A 20,686-nucleotide genomic window follows, 5' to 3' on the forward strand; every position below is an offset into this window, starting at 1 on the left:
CAGAACGGCAGACCAGCCACACTCGCAGACCCACATTTCCTTTGATTTAATTATACATCAAATGATTTATGTCAAGGATTGCAATGCCTCGCTTGAATGAAGTTAACTTTTCACCTGGATAACGTCAACATTCAGGGTGAATGTAATGTGAGAAAAAAAAATAAAAAATTATTTGGGTCTGAGAGTGTGGCTGGTCTGCCGTTCTGCAGCTGGATACTATTGGTTTGTTTTGGCAAAATTCTTCTGCTCTGTGTGACAATAAATAAATTAATGATGATATGCAATTTAAAACCAAAACTAAGGCCTCAGTATGAGTTTAAGAGGTGAACATGGTCATGTTTGTTGAATTTAAAAAAGAAAGTAAAACATTTTAAATTCTCGAATTTATTTTAAAAAAAATTGCCGATCCCAATCTTCGGAAAATCACATGATATCGGATCGGGACATCCCTAATACGGATACGTGTACCTTTACACCCCTAATGCAGAGTTTGGCATTTTTCCACAATGCAGTCATTGTGCTTTAAAAACGTGCAGTTCCATTCCACAGATGATGAATGTTTACTCAAGTGATGCGTATACAAGTCATATGTATATAACGTTATGGAAAATTAAGAAAAGAAAGATATGTGCCTTTTTGTACAAACCAGTTTGGAGCATCAAAATACATGTACATTATATATATAAATATAAATATAAATATATAGGCCCTGGGGGAGGAGAGGAAGAGGGGGGGGGTATGATTAAGGATAGATAGTTGTGTTCATTTTCCCAGTGGAACACAGGCTCTATATCTCACCATCCAATAGCAGAGATTTATCTCTCTGACAGAAGGGAGAAGCCGAGAGAATGGGGGGGGGGGGGGGCTGCAGTGGGAAAGGGAAGAAAAGGAATGCTGGAGAAGAGCGAGAGATAGAGCGAGCGGTAGAGCGAGATAGAGCGAGGGGTAGAACAAGCACAGAGAGGAGGAGGACTGGAGGGCATTAATAAGGGATGTGTACTGGATGAGTTGTGGGACGTGTGTCCTATAATTTACTCTCCAGTTTTTCCTCGTTCAATCTATCTCCTCGCTTTCCCGCCCGTCAACAGAAAAGTGGACCCAGTGGATCGCTCGCCTTGCCACGGTGTCACCATCACTCTTCTGGAGTGATGCCAGCAGGTGCTGCGTGACCAGGCTTATTGTTAGTTTTTGTTTTTAATTTGTTAACAAAAGAAATTTAATAAAATTGCTATCAATTCATTTTAGTTTCAGTTATACTTTCCAGAGTGGGTTTGCTCGTTTCAGTTTAGTTGTAGTTTTGTTTTTATTTGTTTCCGTATTATTGTTTTTGTGTTTGTCAGGCGCAAGAAGTCCAGAATAGGTATTGTATAATACAAACACATCACTTTGTGAAGGCAATTCACTCACAGTCAAATGAACATCCCAGTCGCAATAAACATCATGCACCAATGCCTCCTCTTAGCTTGTTGTTTTGACACATTTAACCAAATTGACAAAAATTTTTTATTTTTTTTTAGTTAACTAAACCTAGTTTTAGTTTAGTTTTAGTTCACTATAATCACCTTGTCGTTTAGAGCACACCACACCACTACTCATTCTGACTCACTCCTTTATCATACCAATAGATTCTATCAATTGAATAGAACGTGCGTGAGGTTTGTTTTATAGAGCAGAGAGATGTTGTGTTTGGATTAGAGGATTTATGTACGTTATGCTGTGTGCACCCTGCCCTGCCCTCCCCTCAGAGAATAGACTGAAGTGATTGACTTGAAGTATCTGCAAACAAATCAATCGCTGAGCTCATATTTAGAACAAATACCCACTGGGTGAAATGGTGGAGAACTCCAGCTCACTAAACCGACACCTCACAGTTTAGCTGTATAAGAGGGAGGTGTAGCTCAACATGGCCTTATAAAAATGTCACCACCCCTGGGATATGACCAGTGTATGTCAGCCTAGGAGGACAGGCTAATTAAACACATTCCAGTATGCCATGGGTCCAAGCTGCACAATCAGCAGGTCACGTGACCTCTTACCCCCCTGTGATCTGGCCAACCAGTGGCCAGCGTTGCAGACACTAAGCAAGGTGCAGGGGGGGCTAAAGGTCATGGGTCAGGGGATTTATAGTGTGGCATTGTGGGAGTGACCCCTTACCATGTCAGGTCAGCTCTGTCTGAGAGAGAGAGAGGTGACCTCTAGGGGGTGGTGTGTGTGTGTGTGTGTGTGTGTGTGTGTGTGTGTGCGTGTGTGTGTGTGTGTGTGTGTGTGTGTGTGCACATTTGTCTGTGTGCGTGTGTGTGTGTGTGTGTGTGTGTGTGTGTGTGTGTGTGTGTGTGTGTGTGTGTGTGTGTGTGTGTGTGTGTGTGTGGGTGGCTTGGTGGCTGTCACCTTGCAAGGCTTGCAGGTCATCTGCAGCAGCAGGAAGTCTACATACATCTGTCACAGGACTCACATTCCTCCCTCAGCAGCTACATAACAGAGTATAGGGTTACAGAGCCCCGGGCCCCTAGGGTAGGTCATTCCTACGTCAGCCATAGGGAACGTGGTCTCGCTGCTGCTGCTCACTGACACTTCAGTCAAAACAAAACTGCTTTCAGCCCAACGGAGGAAGAAGAAGGAGCAGAGTAAAACTGAGAATACAGCCTGAACCTGCACATGATCTGTTTCCATACAGACCTCATTCGCAACTCAAACCGGCCTCCAAAGCGAAAGGTTTTCCAATGCAGTGGTCACAGTGCACATGCACACCCATAGATACCACATACAGTATACACACACACAATCATACGTACACACACATGCACACACACTTACACATATTACATGTAGCCCGCGGCAGCAGGCGGTGAATATAGAGTGTGTTTTGAATGTTTAATGAGGGCTAATCTAAAGCAAAGCCATTCGCGGCCGTGTTAAGTGAGCATGGATCAAAGCAATGGGAGACGGGAGTCCATTCCAGGAGGTAACCTCAGCTCAGCACTGTCTGATTGAAGTACATAGAAACAGTCCATGAGGTACATTTAAGACATGGAAAACCCCTGCATGTGTGTGTGTGTGTGTGTGTGTGTGTGTGTGTGTGTGTGTGTGTGTGTGTGTGTGTGTGTGTGTGTTTCAATTCTCTATAGAGACAAAAGACAAGCTAAAGGAGATACCCTGACATAACCTTGTAAGAGACCCAGTATTATCGGAGTACTCCACATTTTACAGTCAGATCCCTGCTGCTAAATCACTTGCTCCAGAGCCAGATTCAGGCAGTAGTTAGCATTGTTGCCTCACAGCAAGAAGGTCCTGGGGGGTTTGACCAGCAAGGGGCCTTTCTCTGTGGAGTTTGTTATTCCCATGTTTGTGTGGGTTCTATTTAAATACCTGCATATAGCGCTTTTAGGGGCCTTTCTCACTCACCAATCGGGGTCGAATCAGCGCCCCCGGGGACGGGGGGGGAGTGTTCTCACTCAGACGGACACACCCCTTTTGGGTGCGAAGCGGCGCTGATTCGTATTACCCCCCGCTGAACCTGGGACGCTTGAAATAGGTGGTCTCGGGTGCGGGCCAGTGGGAGCGGGGGGCGTGACACACACAACGTCGTTACTGTAATGCTTTTCATGCTTGCTTGAATTTTGGGCAGATAAAACCACACAGCAACAACTGGACAATACCCACAAAAACTATATTTATGGGCAATTTGAGAGTTCAGACCTCAACCAAAAACAAGCGTGTGGAGCCTCACAGCTCAGTGGATGAAAACATGAAGCCACGTTACAAAGCACAGCACTTCTGGCTCGCATTAGGCCTGGCAATTTTGTTTGCCATGCTATGTCTATACATTGGTTTCTTGTTCGAATGCATTTATTTCTATTAGACCAGTGGTGCCCAACCAGTCGGCCGTGGTCGACAGTAGATCAATGACATGCAATATAATTGCCACGAGCGATGGGATAATGTTAGCTGCTGAACAGGCTAAGCTAACTAGCGTTAGCCGTTAGCTTAGCGTTTGCCACAATGCTATACTATTATACTGGCATATAACATATACATTCACGTTAGCATGTAAGCTAACAAAATCAGCGCCTATGAGACTAAACTCCGCTTTTGGTGTTCAATTGTGTTAGTTTTGTTTCATCAACAAATGAGAGGCAGAACACACAGTGAATGTATCCGTTTTGTTTATTGCACGTTCTTTGCTGAAAAATAAGTGCTAAAGTGGCTATACTAGACTAGTACTAGGCTAAGCTAACTAGCGTTAGCCGTTAGCTTAGCGTTAGCCCTGGGAAACGCTCAAAAGCGAACTCTACAACACCATCCATTCGTGAGAAAAGGGGGTGGGTTATATTGACAAGGCTTGACAACAGAGGTTCAAATATAACTTCATATTTATTGGTTATTTGTTTTATTTTATATCAGCATCCAGTCTCCACCGTGTGTTAAACTCTTCCTGTTTACATTTTCGAGCGTGACATCATCGCCTACGGCAAGCTTACAAGCTCAAAACGCAAACCGTAAACAAACCCCAGAGCGCACCAAGACTGAGGCTGAGGTTACACCTTTCGTATCATCTTCGTATTGTTTTCTTATACGCATCGCCGCGTATCGCCGCGACGTCATGCGCCTCGAGTCACACTTTCGTTTTTTTTTCGTTTTTGTCACCAGAGCACACTGATGTAGTACACTGCCAAAGCAGTAGGTGGCAGTAGGTGGCAAACATGAAGGCAATTTCAACCAATCAGAACGAATGTGCCAATACACTTCCTGGAAGCTCCAGCAAAGAAAATGTCAATAAGGCAGGCGCCTATGCCGCGCCACCATCTTGCTCAATGCAGCAATTCTTTTTTCAGCAAAGCCTAATAAAAGTGCAATAAACAAAACGGATACATTCACTGTGTGTTCTGCCTGTCATTTGTTGATGAAACAAAACTAACATCAACACAAGTGACCACCAAGAGCGGATAGTTTAGGCTAAAAAACGATCGGTAGCATTGTAGCATTGTTAACTGCATGCTAACGTCAATGGAGTATGCCATTATAACAATATAGCATTGTGGCTAGAAGCTAACGTTAGCTCACGCTACTTAGCCAGCATCAAAACTGATGATATCGCGAGCTATCAGTAGTTAGATAACATTAGAGACAACGCTGTGTGTATTAAACAAAGGTGAATAGATGACTGGGCCATTTTGTTTAATGCTTGTTAAGTTGAAAGAGGAACTCTGAGCTAACAGGGTCTGAATCCTGATAGCTCACGTTAGCCAGCTGCTCATGCAATCGGTAATGCTAGCAGAATGAATGGATGTAAACTTTATTTAACATATTGCATATGGGTACAATACAATACGGCTCAATACAAACAATTGTTAAGGGAATGCAGACTGTTGTAGCTTGGACTGGGGTCCTTATAACAATAACTTGACAACACATGGTAGCTGAAGCTATTTGGGACACGGAGCTCTGTCCCAAACACACACACTGTTGTCATTGTCACCGGAAGGGCACGCAGATGGTATCTACTGCGCATGGGCGTTTTCGCAACAACGGCTAGCGTGCTGACTACACGCTGTTGTCGACTCGTTTTTTTTGCGTATCTCCAAACGCAAACACAATTTTGCGTTTCAGCCGTATCCACAAAAAAACGCCAAAAAACGTGTTTCTGTGTAGATAGGACATGAAACGTCGTCAAAAACGTATAAAAAAACGCCAGGAATACACTAGTCTAACCATAGCCTGAGTGTGTACACAAACTAGAGGGGGGAGAGAGGGGGGGGGGGGGGGGGAGTTCGCATCAGATCTCGGAACGGACCAGAACGGAATGGAACGGAACCGAATGGGTGAGTGAGAAAGGCCCCTTATTCAAAGCGCTTTACAACTTATGCCTTACATTCACAGATGAACTCAAACATTCGCACACCGACGGCAGATGCAACCATGCAAGGTACCAAGTGAGCAGTTAGGGGTTAAGTGTCTTGCTCAAGGACACTTCGAGCTGCCGGGAGGAGCTGGAATCGAACCCAGGAACCTTCCAATTACCAGATGTCCTCTCTACCTCCTGAGCCACTCTCGCCGTTTCATCCTTCCTGGCCGCCATAGGTAGTGCTTTAAGCACTGAATTCATTTTCAATGAAGAGTATCCATTTGTTGGACAGACAGAGTTGTCTTAGTTAGGTTCTAATTTAAAAATAAACAAATGACAGTAACACCTTCCATCAATTTTCTATCCGTTCATTGACGGAACAATGTAGCTGGTCTGGACTGATCCTCTGAGCTCCTCTCCAGTTGAGCTTTCGCTACTGCAAGGTTAAATACTGGGGATGTCCCGATACCACTTTTTTTGCTGACCGAGTACGAGTACTGACATTTGGGTACTTGCCGATACCGAATACCGATACAGAGTAATTAACCCCTTAAGCTTACCCCACATTTAGCCTAAAACGCCTGACGATTGCATACCCAAAGTAATTAGCTATTTATTATACTTTTATACTTATAGCAATGCATAAGTATAACTTATGACTTTTTTTTATACTTTTTTGTGTAGCATCCTTGACATTGTTCTGGAATGTATTTTTTTAAATGTCTAATAAAATAAAATAAAATCAAGTCTGGTCTCTTTTGAAAGGTAACATTCTGAAGTTTCTTACACCATAAAGTCAAATCACTTTGAGTGCTAATGTATTAGAGAAACAGATGTTTGAACACACTGAAATAAAATATTTGCTCCTTACTTTTGTGTTGACTTGTTGCCAGATGCCCATTTGTGGGTTCCAGCTGAGAGGTAGGAGCTGGAAAACATAACGGTTCCATAGCCTGAAGTTGTATGTAGTACAGGTCCAAAGTTTATAAAAATCCCACGGAGTGTTTAACGAAGGTTTTTGTAATGTGTGTACCGCAATAATTCAGAGTGATTATCCAAAATGGCCGTCCACTTCCATTCATCCAGACGCACGAGTCAAAACGAAGAACTTGTTAATCTTCTTCTGCCCCCTTCACGTTGCAATCAGCACTCGTCTGGGATCGCTTTCAGAGCAGGCGCTCCTTGGCTACAACGGTGTAGGGCTGTCTTAAATACTTCGAAGCATTTTTATTTTTTTATTATTTTTGCTAAATCAACTCTGCCTCTCTTTGTTAACACTTTCGGGGCCATTTGGATCCGTCTAAAATCACTCTAGACTGCCAGCATTTCTAAACAGACTTGCATAGTATGTGAGGCTGTTTGTAGAGCTAAATCTATACTTTATAGTATTGCTATCTGTCCATTCTCATTGTCAATTGAGACCATAAACCGTCCCTTCAAAATGGCTTAAAGAAAAAAAAATTTCATCAATACGTTCTCATTTTATAGCATCTTGAATATAAGCGTTATAAGGGATTTCGGCTAGGATATTTCCTGGAAGGCGAGATACAGGCCGCTAAGCTAGTAACGTTAAATCCAATGGCATTTCGGCTATACAGAAGCTAGAGTTAAAAATCAAACTGCATATGATCAATATGATGGTCCACCATGAATGCATGAAAGGGGGGGGGGGGGGGGCGGGGGACCTCGTTTCTGATGGATTACCAATAACCGCGTTAGCATCAGTAGCCACATTCGCTGATCGGGTGGATGGCTATCATAACAAGGTCTGATCAGCATGTAATTTACGTGAAAAAGATCTTGGGCCGTGGGCCGGTTGGATCCCCCAAAGGATTTCCCAGTTATCGATCGCCATCTGGTAGATCGATATGTCCATTGGCTGATGATATATTCCTTTACTGCACACTGAAATCCACGTCCCAAAACGTATTCCGTGTAACAGGCTATAGGCATCGCTTCATGTTAGCAGAAAACTACATTGGAGATCCAGAAAAAACAAGACAACTTCTGCCACAGGGAACACTGCATTATCGAGATAGCGCCCCTAAGAGGATCTGGCCGGTAATGCACTTTTTCGAATTCAAAGAGTAGGGTACTTCTGCAGTGCTGCTCGGTGACATCGAGTAGGTTAAGCCAAAACAACCTTGCGGTCCTCAACCGTTGGATTCGAAACACGGACATCTCCGTGGTCGGGCGCCATTGTGTTAATTACAACAAGCAATGCTGTTTGTTATTTAAGATGAGGTTGGACTCGGCACTGACAGATTTGTGTTCATTGTGCTGCTTTTATAAAGCCTCAAATGACGGCTTACAATATTTCATGAAAGCAAAGTGTTTCGTTTGTCTAAGATTTAAAAAGGTTTAAACTTTACAGCACTGACAAAGTTGAACAAAGTGCTGTACAAGTCCCACAACAATAACAACAAAACAAAAAAAACTAAAAAAATATATTATTATTTTTACATTTATTTTTATTTTATTTCGAAGCTTCGAATTAAAATCAAATCTCGACCCCGAAGCTTTGAATTCCAATATATTTTTAAGGTCAGCCCTACAACGGTGGTCAATCATTTTCGCCATCAGCGGTGACTGGTCAGTTCAGGATTGTTTACAACCAGACGTGGTCACTCGTCGGAACGACTTGTCAAATGACACTCGCCGGATATTTCGTCTTGTAACTCAAGACCCGAAGCTAGGCTAGGCCCGGCTAGGAATATCATACCTCGGCTCCAGTACACTCAGAAGAGGGCGAACTCCCGTATTTTCCACAACTAAGTTGAGTTGGTTGTCAAGAGCGATGTACTAGGGTAAGCGCTTCGATTATTTTCACTGCCCGTGGGTTTTCTCTGGCCATCTTCTGTCGCTTCTCCAGTGTTTGCTCCTGAGTTGGTTGTTTTGTGCTGCTGCTAGCATTAGCAGACTCCTTGTACTCAGCCTCATGTTTGCTCTTCAGATGTTTGATCAAATTACTTGTGTTAAATTAGTTATTTTTCGCCCCTCCTCTTGGCACTTTAGCAGAGCATAGTTTGCAGTCTGCTTTGTTCTGGTCAGCATTGCTCCACCGCACACCGTGCCCACCTGCTCCCAATCGATCTAACGTTACGTTGCACGCGGCACTCCTGTCGCGAGAGGTATCGGGCAAGTACAAGCACAGCAAAATAGGGCAGTATCAGACCCGATAAAAATAATATTGAATTATCCCATAGTATTCCATAGTTTAATTATAATAGGACATCCCTATTAAATACCGAAAGAGCCAAATCATCTGCCATCATTGTGTAACATGTCGTGTCACCTCTAGAGCCTTCTTTCTCTCCTTCATGTGAAGTAAAATCTACTCTAAAGTGAAAGTGAAACTTAAGCTACTCTGTAAAGCTCTGCTATAAAATAGCTCTGCTGTCCATGCAGATGCTTTTATTTTATAATGTTGTCTGACTAAGTATTGATAACACGCATAGCATTTTACAAATTCAAGTTTTTTATTTGATGAATGTGGGCACTGATATGCGAATGAACTAAACTAAAAAACATACTCCGGTGGGGGCAGTAGGCAAATAATGTGCTCTGTGGATGCCTGAACACCAAGTAACACAGATAACACAGACTACCACAGCAAGCCTACTTGTGACCACACATTGGTCAGAGTTTTGGGGTACCCAGTGAGTACTCCTCGCCCTTCAAGGGCTGCAACAAGCTATCCTTCTGCAGGGAAGGAACTCTACACTGACTGGCTTCTAGCCTCATAACTGACTGATTGGTCTCAGCTGGATAAGTACAACACATGAGTGTTAGCTGGTATGTTCTTTCCTAATTTGTTTTTCAGTTAGCAGTAGTGCTTTCACTCACAGCTATCTTTGGTCTCAGCTGGATAAGTACAACACATGAGTGTTAGCTGGTATGTTCTTTCCTAAATCGTTTTTTAGTTAGAAGTAGTGCTTTCACTCACAGCTAACTTTGGTGAATATTGACAATAACCGCTGTTGGTGAATTAGTCAGTGGCGGCTGGTCCATAGAGGGCGCTAGGGCGCCGCCCCCCTCAGCCTCAATATATACTGTTCTGTAGTTACTGAAACTGATATGGCACCGCCCCACCTAGAATAATTTTCACCAGCCGCCACTGAAAGTAGTGATCTCGATTTCAGCTCCGACGGTACGATACGTGGATTCCTAATTTGTCGTTAGCAGTACGCTTTCACTCACGGCTAACTTGGTGAATATTGACACCATGGCACGCCAGCAGTCCCGTTTACACAGACTCCGGGGCTACTCCATCCCGGCAATGTGACCACCTCTACTGGTGGCTTAACGCCGGAACAACAAATGCCATCGTTTCCGTGTTCGTACCGCTTATTCAGAACGCTGAGGCGGAATAACTGACAGAATTCCCGCCGTGAACAGGCTGTGCACACACAGACACACACACACACACCACTAGCCATGACATAATTTGATGAGCGGATGAAGTAGACGGGGCAGAGAATCAGGCAGAATGATTTGCTCCTCACCAGGCTGAAAGTCCTTGGTGGGGAAAAGAAGACGCCTCAGGCCTCAGGAGACGAGTCCTCTGCTCCACACAACACCCACCGGGCAGAAAATCCAATCTGTAAAAAACAAACAAACAATGGAAAAGATGAGAGATACGATACGGACACAAAAGATGGAAAAGATGAGGTCTTCCTTTTCCCCGAAAACCCTTTTTCTAACCAATGGGATATGGTAGGAGCAACGCAAAAGGAAGCACGGGGTGGGGTTTCTATATGAAACCAAATACTTCTACTATCAAACGCAAGCAAACACAACGGGAGATCGGCTGAACAATCAGTCACACAGCAAGCGGCGAGCGGCACCACCGTACAGAGTCATCATTAGGGAGTGTGTGGAGGTGAAACCTCATTCCAGGTCTGCAGACGTGGCCTATTCCAGTTGACTTTATGGCAGTCAATAATGTAGCTCCGTATATCACTGGAAGGAGAGGCCCGGGAGACAGGTGGGATGGTTGAAGAAAAGAGAGAGAGAGAGATAATGAAGGAGGCAGAGGTTGTCTTAATGTCGTGCTCCCATGGCCCTCGCTGTGCCCCGTCCAGATGGTTGGGTCCTTTAAAGCTGTGAGGAACAGAGGGACATGCACGCCACCAACCCATTCCAAAGCTCCAGAGCATTCCGCCCTCGAGCCTCTTGCAGACACACACACACACAGGAGATATGTAATCTGCATGCACATGAAGGAGGATGGGGACTGAAGTCCCTCCCAGTCGTTCCACAGCCATCCAGAGCCACAGGAGGTCAATGGCTGTTGTTTGCCTGCTAACGGCCCAATGATGGCAGACTGACTGGCCTATAACAACAGGCATAATAAGTCTATACGACCTGGAGGAGCAAGGGGCCACGGCTCCATCTAACACGAGACACTCTGTCTGCCCTGCTCTCTGTGTGTGTGTGTGTGTGTGTGTGTGTGTGTGTGTGTGTGCGTGCGTGCGGGTGTGTGTGTGTGTACAGTATTGATATCGATCTATCTGTCTGTCTCTGTGTGTGTGTGTGTGTGTGTGTGTGTGTGTGTGTGTGTGTGTGTGTGTGTGTGTGTGTGTGTTCCTAAGAATGCATGCATTCATGTGCAACACTAGTGAGGTAATGTGTGTGCCAAACAGTTACAGGTAAAAAAGAACAGAATTTAATTGGATTTAAGGTTGAAATATAGTATAGCTGTAGAAACAAAGTGTGGGAAAATTATGTGGAGATCAGCTAAAGTGACCCAACAATTCCTTTTGAGGGATCTTCAATGCATTTTTTTTTACATGATATGAAAGTACAGGTTCATACCTTCAATGACCACTGCACACACACACAGAAAGGGAGAATGGCTTATAGGAGACTAATGAAGCTAATGAAGTTAAATAAACTATCCAGTTAGTTTTTATAGTGTAACGTTTGGCTACTTGAGAGAGAGAGAGAGAGAGAGAGAGAGAGAGAGAGAGAGAGAGAGAGAGAGAGAAGGAGAGAGAGAGAGAGAGAGAGAGAGAGAGAGAGAGAGAGAGAGAGAGAGAGAGAGAGAGAGAGAGAGAGACCTTTGGTTTAGAGGTACTCCATTTCTCACTTTGAGTCCAAAAGTGTCTTGAATCAGAACAGGATCATACATATAACGTTAGGTAGCCAGCGCTCATCCGTCTTCTTCATCTGCTCGGGCCAGACTATAGACGGAGCCGAATAGGTTTCCTCATCGGTCGGTTTGATTATAGTTTTGATTATAGTCCAACATAGTCCATAGTCTGGTGGAAGAAACGCACCTTATCGTCCATAATCATCATCCATATAATCCAATCCTTTAGTCTTTTTCATAATATCCAATAGTTCGCTATAGGCGATCGCGATTGTCGAACGTGTCCTGCTCAGTGCTACTCGCAAAGAGTCCCCAGTTGTTTGGGGGCTGTGGGGCTGGCACTAATGGCCCATGCATGTTCTTAAGGTAGGCGATACTGCCACCTGGTGAGATTCGATCGTCATTGCAATTCCAACGTAGGTAGCTGTACCAGAGTAACTCAGAGGGCTCCGGCCGAGTGTGTAGAACGGGGATCAAAGGAAAAATACCAAAGGATCTAAAAACGAGATATTACGCTTTTGGCACTCAAGCGTTGGTGGTGAAACACGAGATATTACGTGTTTGGCCGTCAATGAGTTAAGCTCAGACATAGGAATATGATATGACAATTTTTTTTATTTGGCCGTCAATGAGTTAAGCTGAGACATAGGAATATCATATGACAATTTTGTATATAACAGGTGCATGTGTTCAAGGCTCTACCCAGTCCTCCAGACTGCTCGTGAACAGTATGTCCCAGACACCAAGGCTCAATGAGTAAATAAGCAATCTCTCATTTATAATAACTAGTTACACCTCTCTTCTCTTTCACAGTTTGGGTCAATTTAAAAGAATAAGGAGATAGGATCAAGCAATCGACTACCCTGAATGGACCCTGAAAGGGCTTGTATTACGCTGTTGTTTTAAAATGACCCATCATACCTGCAGAGTTTCTCAGGATTACTATGCTATATTTGGAGAGAGTTTGGTATGAAGTGAGATAAGAACACAAGATAGAAAGATTATAATAGCAACCTATAACCTCACTACGGTTGTATTACGTATTGAAGAAGTCATCCTACCAAGAAGAGGAGGTAATCGAGATACCCTCAGATACCCAGAAACCAGAGGCTTTCTGGAGCCATCGTTTAAGGACCCTTACTCCTAGGGCTGGGCGATAAAACGATAACAATAATTATCGCGATAAATTATTTCCTCGAAATAAACATGAAACGTGGTCGCAATGTTTCGATATATCAATTTTCCAAGCTTGGATATCAGCACACGCACTAACAACCAATCAGGAATAGAGCTACGTTACGTGATGACGCGCTTACGCACCACAGCTCCAGATGTGCTACTGTTTTGGTTTCGATTTCCGAGGAGATTAGTTTAGCAACTTTAGTTAGGAAAATTCATGAAAATTCCAGTGAAGGAGATGGCGACAGCGAAGGAGATGACAACCCTACGCCTACGGCCACCGCAAGCCTTAGCACCTCAAATGTAGAGGAAATTGTTAATAAGAAAGGTGTTTCGACGTCGGCAGCAGCGTTTCCGTTAGCCGGTAATTACCGGTTTTTGACCGGCAAAATCTGTTGAAGTCCGACTTATTTAATATCTCCGGTCTTAATGTCCGGTGAAAATAATTCCCTGAGTCTAAGCACAATTTGATTATTTGAATTGTATTAAAATAGGCTAAAATTAAATAGCCTATGCGATGAACGAAACGATCATTACATTTGTTTCCTCGTTGCTTCTAATAATGACAACGACGTTGTCGGCGAGAGCTTAGTGCTGGTGTGCGGACTTTTGTGTGAAGCTGCAGAGCCAGAGAGGCAACGGCACAATGCAGTATTCCAGCAGTACTCCAATTTGGCCATTTTCAGCCAATGTTGGGTGGGGGGCGCTGCTGTGCGGTTCCCAGAAAAGAGCCAATAACAGCTAAATCAGCTTCTCTGCAGCGCCATACTCTTTGCAAATAAGTCGTTGCGAGGTGGAGAGAGTCGTCACGCAAACCACGATAATGTTGCCGTCTCTCTGCTTTCTCAGTTCTTCGCTTGATATAATTAATACAAATGTCCAATATAACGGAATTCGTTAGCTCATAAAAATGTGATTATAACAGACTGCTGTTTAGTGTCGGACCGACTGCCCACATACGCGGTCTATTTTAGTTCAAGTCAGCAGCAGCACGGAGTATCGAGGGACTTATTTTATTTGGAATATATTAATTAATGACTGTATACGCAAAAGTAGCCTAGTTTTAAGTAATAATATTATAAATCTACATGCCTTGAGGATGACATTCTTTATATTGCCTGCTTATCAATTGTTTTAAAGCTCAATAAACTATGACCGGAATTAATCTCATTTGTCCGGTAGATTGAAATCTTGCAGGTCACGGAGACCGGCAACAATTTTTTCTAACGGAAACCCTGGTCGGCAGTATGGACACATTTTGGCTTTTTAAAGTCGGACAAAAATCAGAGCAGCGTTCGCTGCAAACTGTGTCGACGACCGGTGCTAACAAAAACGGGGAACACAACAAACATGTTCTATCACCTAAAAGTTTATCACTCATTAGAGTACACTGAATGGAAAGGAGTCAATATGAATAACACCATGCTAAAAATGACCTGAGATGAAAATCTAAGCAAATTAATAAAGGGAAGAAGATGATTAATTAAACAATGTTTAGATACAGTACTGAATTCTGCCATCCGGACACATGCTATTTGAAATATTATTATAGAATATAGAATACCATAGGCCTATAAATGGCCTTATAGCCAACTAAATTTGGATGCAGCAAGAACCGTCCGTGAATGAAATCTACACAGTTCCATTCTTATAATGCATATGATCCAGTGGCGGTAGGTTGCCCCCTGGTGGAATATAATAATCTATGCACTGGGCCCGGGGCGGTTACTGCGTTAGAAGAAGGTGCGCGGACTGATGACGACATCAACTCGAGACGAGACATTCAGTTGTTTTGGCGGTCGGAAATCACCCATAATCACAAGAAACATTCATTCAGACAGTACAGTTGGATCTAACAAAATGGATTTATATGGACACATTCATGGAGAATTCAAGCCGGGACCACAAAGCTTCTCAAAGGGTTGGCTCGACACGCGACGGCTCTCCAACTCGTCTCATAGTGACGTCTTCGTTCTACCGCAGCAAAAAAAGTGAGTCTATCTATTAACACATTAACTGCCACGGAGTTTGATCGTCTTATACCATTCTCTGCCAGCACTGTAAGTCTATGGAGATGTTCACCTTCTTTGCAGGGCTATAACTTTTTAAATTGTATTGCTAAATTGACATTACTATGGCCCATTCAACATCGATTATCTATCGTTCAGGATGTAGGAACGTTTTACTTTTTCATTCACACATTCATACGAAAATACCGTCTAGAGCAGTGGTCACCAACCTTTTTAAGCCCAAGATCACTTTTTTTTTGGTGAAGGCAAGATCTACCTGGGCCTAACAAAAATAATAGTTGGTTTCAGGTTGGTTGTCAGTTTGGCCATGGGTAGGTAGGGAATTTATTTTATTTTATTTTTTTATTTTATTCTTTCCCACGGCGACTATGGATAGGGAATTTCTTTATTTAATTAAAATGTTCACAACAACATGGATGCATGTACTCTGCCAGCATGTTTAATATCCATAATACTAAATGTTTGACTAAGATTTCTATGAAACTTTATTCTAAAAAAATCTGATTTTTTTTTTTTTTTTTTTTAATATATAATTTTTTTTTAAAACTCATAAAATATATTGGGTCGCACCTAAATCGGCAGGGTCGGTCGGCAACCTGAAACCAACCATTATTTTTGTTAGGCCCTATTGAAGCGTTGAGAGAAAAAGACAGCCAAGATTGTACTTTAAACTAAATTACTTTTATTTGCCTGTATTCTAATTACATGCAATGCTTTGGTCCAACATTAAAACGTCAAAGTAGAACTGTAATATGTACTTTCTCAGTCAGTGCTAAGTGCAGTCATTCTATGCAGCATCACTTTTCACATCAAAACAAAAGTAGAACTGTAATGTGGACTTTCTCATATTATTAACATTGACAAACATATTTACAATTAGCATTTTATAAAGTAGAACTGTAATGTGTACTTTCTCAGTCAGTGCTTGGTGCAGTCATCAAAACAAAAGTAGAACTGTAATGTGGACCTTCTCCTATTAACATTGCCAAACATATTTACAATTAGCATTTTATAAAGTAGAACTGTAATGTGTACTTTCTCATTCAGTGCAGTAATCTTATGCAGCATCACTTTTCACATCAAAACAAAAGTAGAACTGTAATGTGGACTCTCAGGGAAAGATCTATAAAAAAAATAAAAATCGACGGGTTGGTGACCACTGGTCTAGAGTATAAATATGTTTTTATCGTTTTCTGCAGTAATTCCTAGAACGTGAGATATAGGCATAAATGCATATATAGATTATCAAATGCCGTTTGTTACCGATCAACGCTATATTAAAGATTTCAACTGTACATGGTCCTAAACGTTATGACTGATCATGCGCGGGTGAACGGTGGGGGGGGGGTCGTTTATAATTCCGTGATCGTCGTTATATGCCTTATGTAGTATGGATGATATATAGATCAGAGCAGTTTGTATGGATAATAATAAACACTCACGCTGAAAATGACGTCACCTCTTACCGTTGAGCGATGACACTGGAGCAAAAAGATCCCAGTTATTTGATGCGGATCGAGGCGATCCATTTCCGGTTTGTATAATACTAATACACGCCCAAATCATGTCGATTATTGAGTTATGGCAGCGATCCATATCCACGGTGTGTGGCTAGAGTCCTGCAACGATATGCAAGTGGCCGGACGTATTTAGGAGACGCACCGATATCCAACCGGCATTTCCGGTTTGGCAACTCGCCGATCATCCACCAGGGGGCAGTATTGAAGCGTTGCAGAGTTGTGCCGAGTCCCACAGCATCAGACAAGGCTCCGTGAGGGAAATATGAATACCATGGCGAAAATATGAAATATGATCAAAATAACGCTGTACGCCGTGATCTGGCAGAATTAGCATGAACTTGAAACACGTTGTACAACTTTTTTTGGCGCCGGAAGTGTTAATAGCCCGCCGGTGCCGGGCATAAGAAGTTAATTAAACTTGACAGAAATAATAATTTCATGTATATCGACGATAATTATCGATATCGAGTGATATGAAAATTATTTAATTATTTTATCGCGATAACATTTTTGGCCATATCGCCCAGCCCTACATACTCCTCATGGATTGAATGTGGAAGTCCAGGACACTCTATATAACCCCTATATATTCATCTAACTCTTCTGAGGAGTATTCTCTGATGTCCACATGATTGGACACGTTGTGGTTACACATTACAAGCTCTTTCACCAGAAGGAATCCCTGTCGGTCTGGTCTCCAAGCTACGCATTGTCATGAAAACACACGTGAGAACGGACAGTGTTTGGTCATGGAGCTATTTGTTTTGGACAGAGGAGGAATACACTGGAGAAAAGCACATGGCAAAGTTTTAGCGGTTTCTCGTTTTCTGTGAGAGAATGAGCTGTCATTCTTTCTTTGTCTGGGTCTAATTTTCCCATGGGCTGTGTATAGTAGGCTATTTCCCAGATATCCACCCATCCCATTTTCAAAATGTCCCTAAAATCATAGAGACAACAAATAGAGACACTCAACTAAAATGACAAGGTCATCGAACATTGCAACAGGCTGAACAGTTTAATCATTTCTTCTGATACAGGCAGCTTTGAGCCCTTTCACTGCCACGCGACAAATGGTTAACCCTTTCACTACCACACTACAGAAGGTTAACCCTTTACTATCACACCATCTGTCGTGTCATAGTAAAGGGTTAACCTTCTGTAGTGTGGTAGTGAAAGGGTTAAATTGATTCAAGACAGAGTTTCTTCATTCTGTTTGCAGTCCCTCACTAGTTCAAAGTAAATGTCACTCAACACCCCCCCCCCCTCTATCTCTCTCTCTCTCTCTCTCTCTCTCTCTCTCTCTCTCTCTCTCTCTCTCTCTCTCTCTCGTGTCTTGTGCTCTCATTGGCTGTTGGACTCCCTGACAGTTCCAGATAATTAGCCTGCTTGATCGGCTTGCATCGGCGAGTCACTTGGGTTGCGTCTTCAAACCATTCACACATAGTAACGTGCACGCGCCGAGTGAACACCGGTTTGCCTCTGATCTGGGGCGATCTCCAAAAATCAGGGCTATAATCATGTAGTCTGAACTTGATCCAAAGGTCCTTAGTTCCTGGGGAAACTTCCTGCGAAAAACGGGCTTATGACTGTTTTCAACAAATCACACTCATATGGATAAAAACAGTCTAGCGTAGCCATACCTCTCTCCACACTATGTTAGCGCTGTGCCAGCGTCTGAGAGAGGTCTGGCTGAACCGATTATCATTCCGCTATAGGGGAAAAGAAAAACGCTTTGGCTTGTTTGTATACATTTATTTAAACCAATCACAATCATCCTGGGTGGCACTAAGCTAACAGAACCAACAGCACACAGCGGAGCAACTCTGCACAGTAAAGGTAGTCCTGACCTTTACTTGAATTTTGGATAAGAGTCATGAGTTGGGTCGTATTTCTGGAAAAAACAACATCAACTTCAGAGATAAGGAGGCTATTGTTTGCCTATTGTGTTCTACAAACAACCCACTGGCTACACTAACTTCAACTTGGCCCACGGTTTTCACTGAGGACACTTTCTGCATTCTCACAAACATTCCGGAGGGGATAATGAGTCAAAATGACGACTTTATTGAACTGTTCACATAAAATCCGTCTGTTATTTTGCACTCAAGCCATGTCCAGACTAAAACGATTTTGGTCGTTTTAGGCAAAGTATTTGATCGTTCGGCATGCATCGTTCTGCCACACGGAACTGCGTTCTGACAGCCTGAAGACGATACCTTCTGATACCAGCTCCCAGAGTGCGCAATTCTTATTGCGTCACCATCTTTACAAGCGGTACGTGTCTTCTCCTGAACCGATGACGCGATAGCTGTACACACACTCCCGACCGAGGCGCACACACATGCTCACACGCATCTCCCTTAATCCGCATGCAAACCCAAAAAAAAAAATAAACATGATACATATGTCTTATATGAAAACCCAAGCACATATTGTTCCATAGCATACGCCTTCAGTTGATCATGACAAATCCTCTCTTACCTTGACGATTAAAAAGCCTCCATAATTTAGTAAATAAAGCTGTAGCTAGCATTGATGCTATTCAAAATGCTATCCGCATTAGCTAAATAGCTAACCAACTAAATACAATAGACAGTGCTGAGGTAACGTTAAATACAACGTTTGCTAGTCGAAATGACTGGACACACAGGGACAAGTTAAACATCAATCAATTAATTTATTCCAACAGGTAGTTTGAGCTGCATGTGAGCTGCGGTCTTTCTCTCCTCTCCTTTGGAAACTAATGACGTTACGTTAGCTCGAAAAGCACAGAACCGGCGACACAAGTTAAGCTGCTAGCAACAGACACTATAACACTTCCGGTCGGGGGTTTTCAAAATAAAAGAAACAGGAAAGACATTTATTTTGTAAATTTGTGGCATGCACTTATTATCTTGAGACGTTTTCGTTTTTACGGAAACCTTAAAACGAAACGAAAACTAAACAGATCAAAATCGTTTTAGTCTGGACAAGGCCTCAGTTCCAATGGAATTGGAATCCTCTTTTTTACGGTGTAGGCCTGAAGGGCCTGAAGCCACCTAGAACAGTGTTGGTCTGTCTGTCTGTCTGTCTGTCTGTCTGTCTGTCTGTCTGTCTGTCTGTCTGTCTGTCTGTCTGTCTGTCTGTCTGATCTCCCCACAAATGTAGACCAATCAGAGCTGATGATTTGACTGACACCACACGCTGCAAGGGGCAGTTCACCCAAAATGTAAAAAGAAACATATTTTACCCTATCTATGCATCCAGATGGTTGTGGTGTGATTTGCCTAGTTTTGGAGATATCTTCTGTAGAGATGTCTGCCGTCACTCCGATACAATGCTTGTGACTTGTGATGCTAAAAGCTGCTTGTGATGCTAAAAGCAAAATACAAAATACCGTTGAAAAATTCAAAATCAATGTCTCTTTCCAGAAGTCATGACCCGGTTCCTCAAAATGATCCACCTAGGTTGGTGTGAGCAGTTTCATGTGGGAACTATTTTCTACCGAACTACACCCCACATAGTAATGAATGGCCTCACAAACACTCCATCCAGGGATAGACAAGCTAGACCGCGCCCCATTCAGAGTTGTTGTACAAGTCTCTCAGTTATGTCTGCATGTCGTCATGTATCTTCTCGGTGGCACTGAAGGTTCCCAGAATAGCGGAGTACTGTTCCCTTGGAAAAGAGGTCCGGCAAAACATGGCTGTAGGTCAGTGTACAGTATGCTGCTCACTCTGAACCACTCTGAACATAACTGTGTATGTGTGTGTGTGTGTGTGTATACAATGCATCCATTAGGGGTGTGAGAAAATATTGATACACTGTACAGCATTGTATTGTGATACTTTGATCCACAATATTATGTCGATACAGTATCAATAACATATCCACGGCATGCTATAGTTGGGCCTAAAAAAAAGAATGGTTTGTTTCCGGTTGCCGACCGACCCTGCAGATTTATGTGCGACCCAATTTATTTTATGGGAGTTTTTATTGGCGGAAAAAAATACGCATTTTGTAGAGCGCCCTTTGTTCCAGT

General features: G+C 42.9%; 1 protein-coding gene across 2 annotated transcripts in view; it reads right to left on the reverse strand.

The window, feature by feature from the left end:
• large2 (LARGE xylosyl- and glucuronyltransferase 2) overlaps positions 1–20,686 on the reverse strand; it is a 101,406-nt gene that overhangs the window by 60,336 nt on the left and 20,384 nt on the right. For both annotated transcript variants that reach the window (XM_084337228.1, XM_084337226.1), the window contains exon 2: positions 10,348–10,443. The gene's annotated coding sequence lies outside the window, so the exon portion shown is untranslated. The remainder of the gene's footprint in view (positions 1–10,347; positions 10,444–20,686) is intronic.

Source organism: Notolepis coatsorum, assembly GCF_963971535.1.
Source record: "Notolepis coatsorum genome assembly, chromosome: 20".
Taxonomy (NCBI): Eukaryota; Metazoa; Chordata; class Actinopteri; order Aulopiformes; family Paralepididae; genus Notolepis; species Notolepis coatsorum.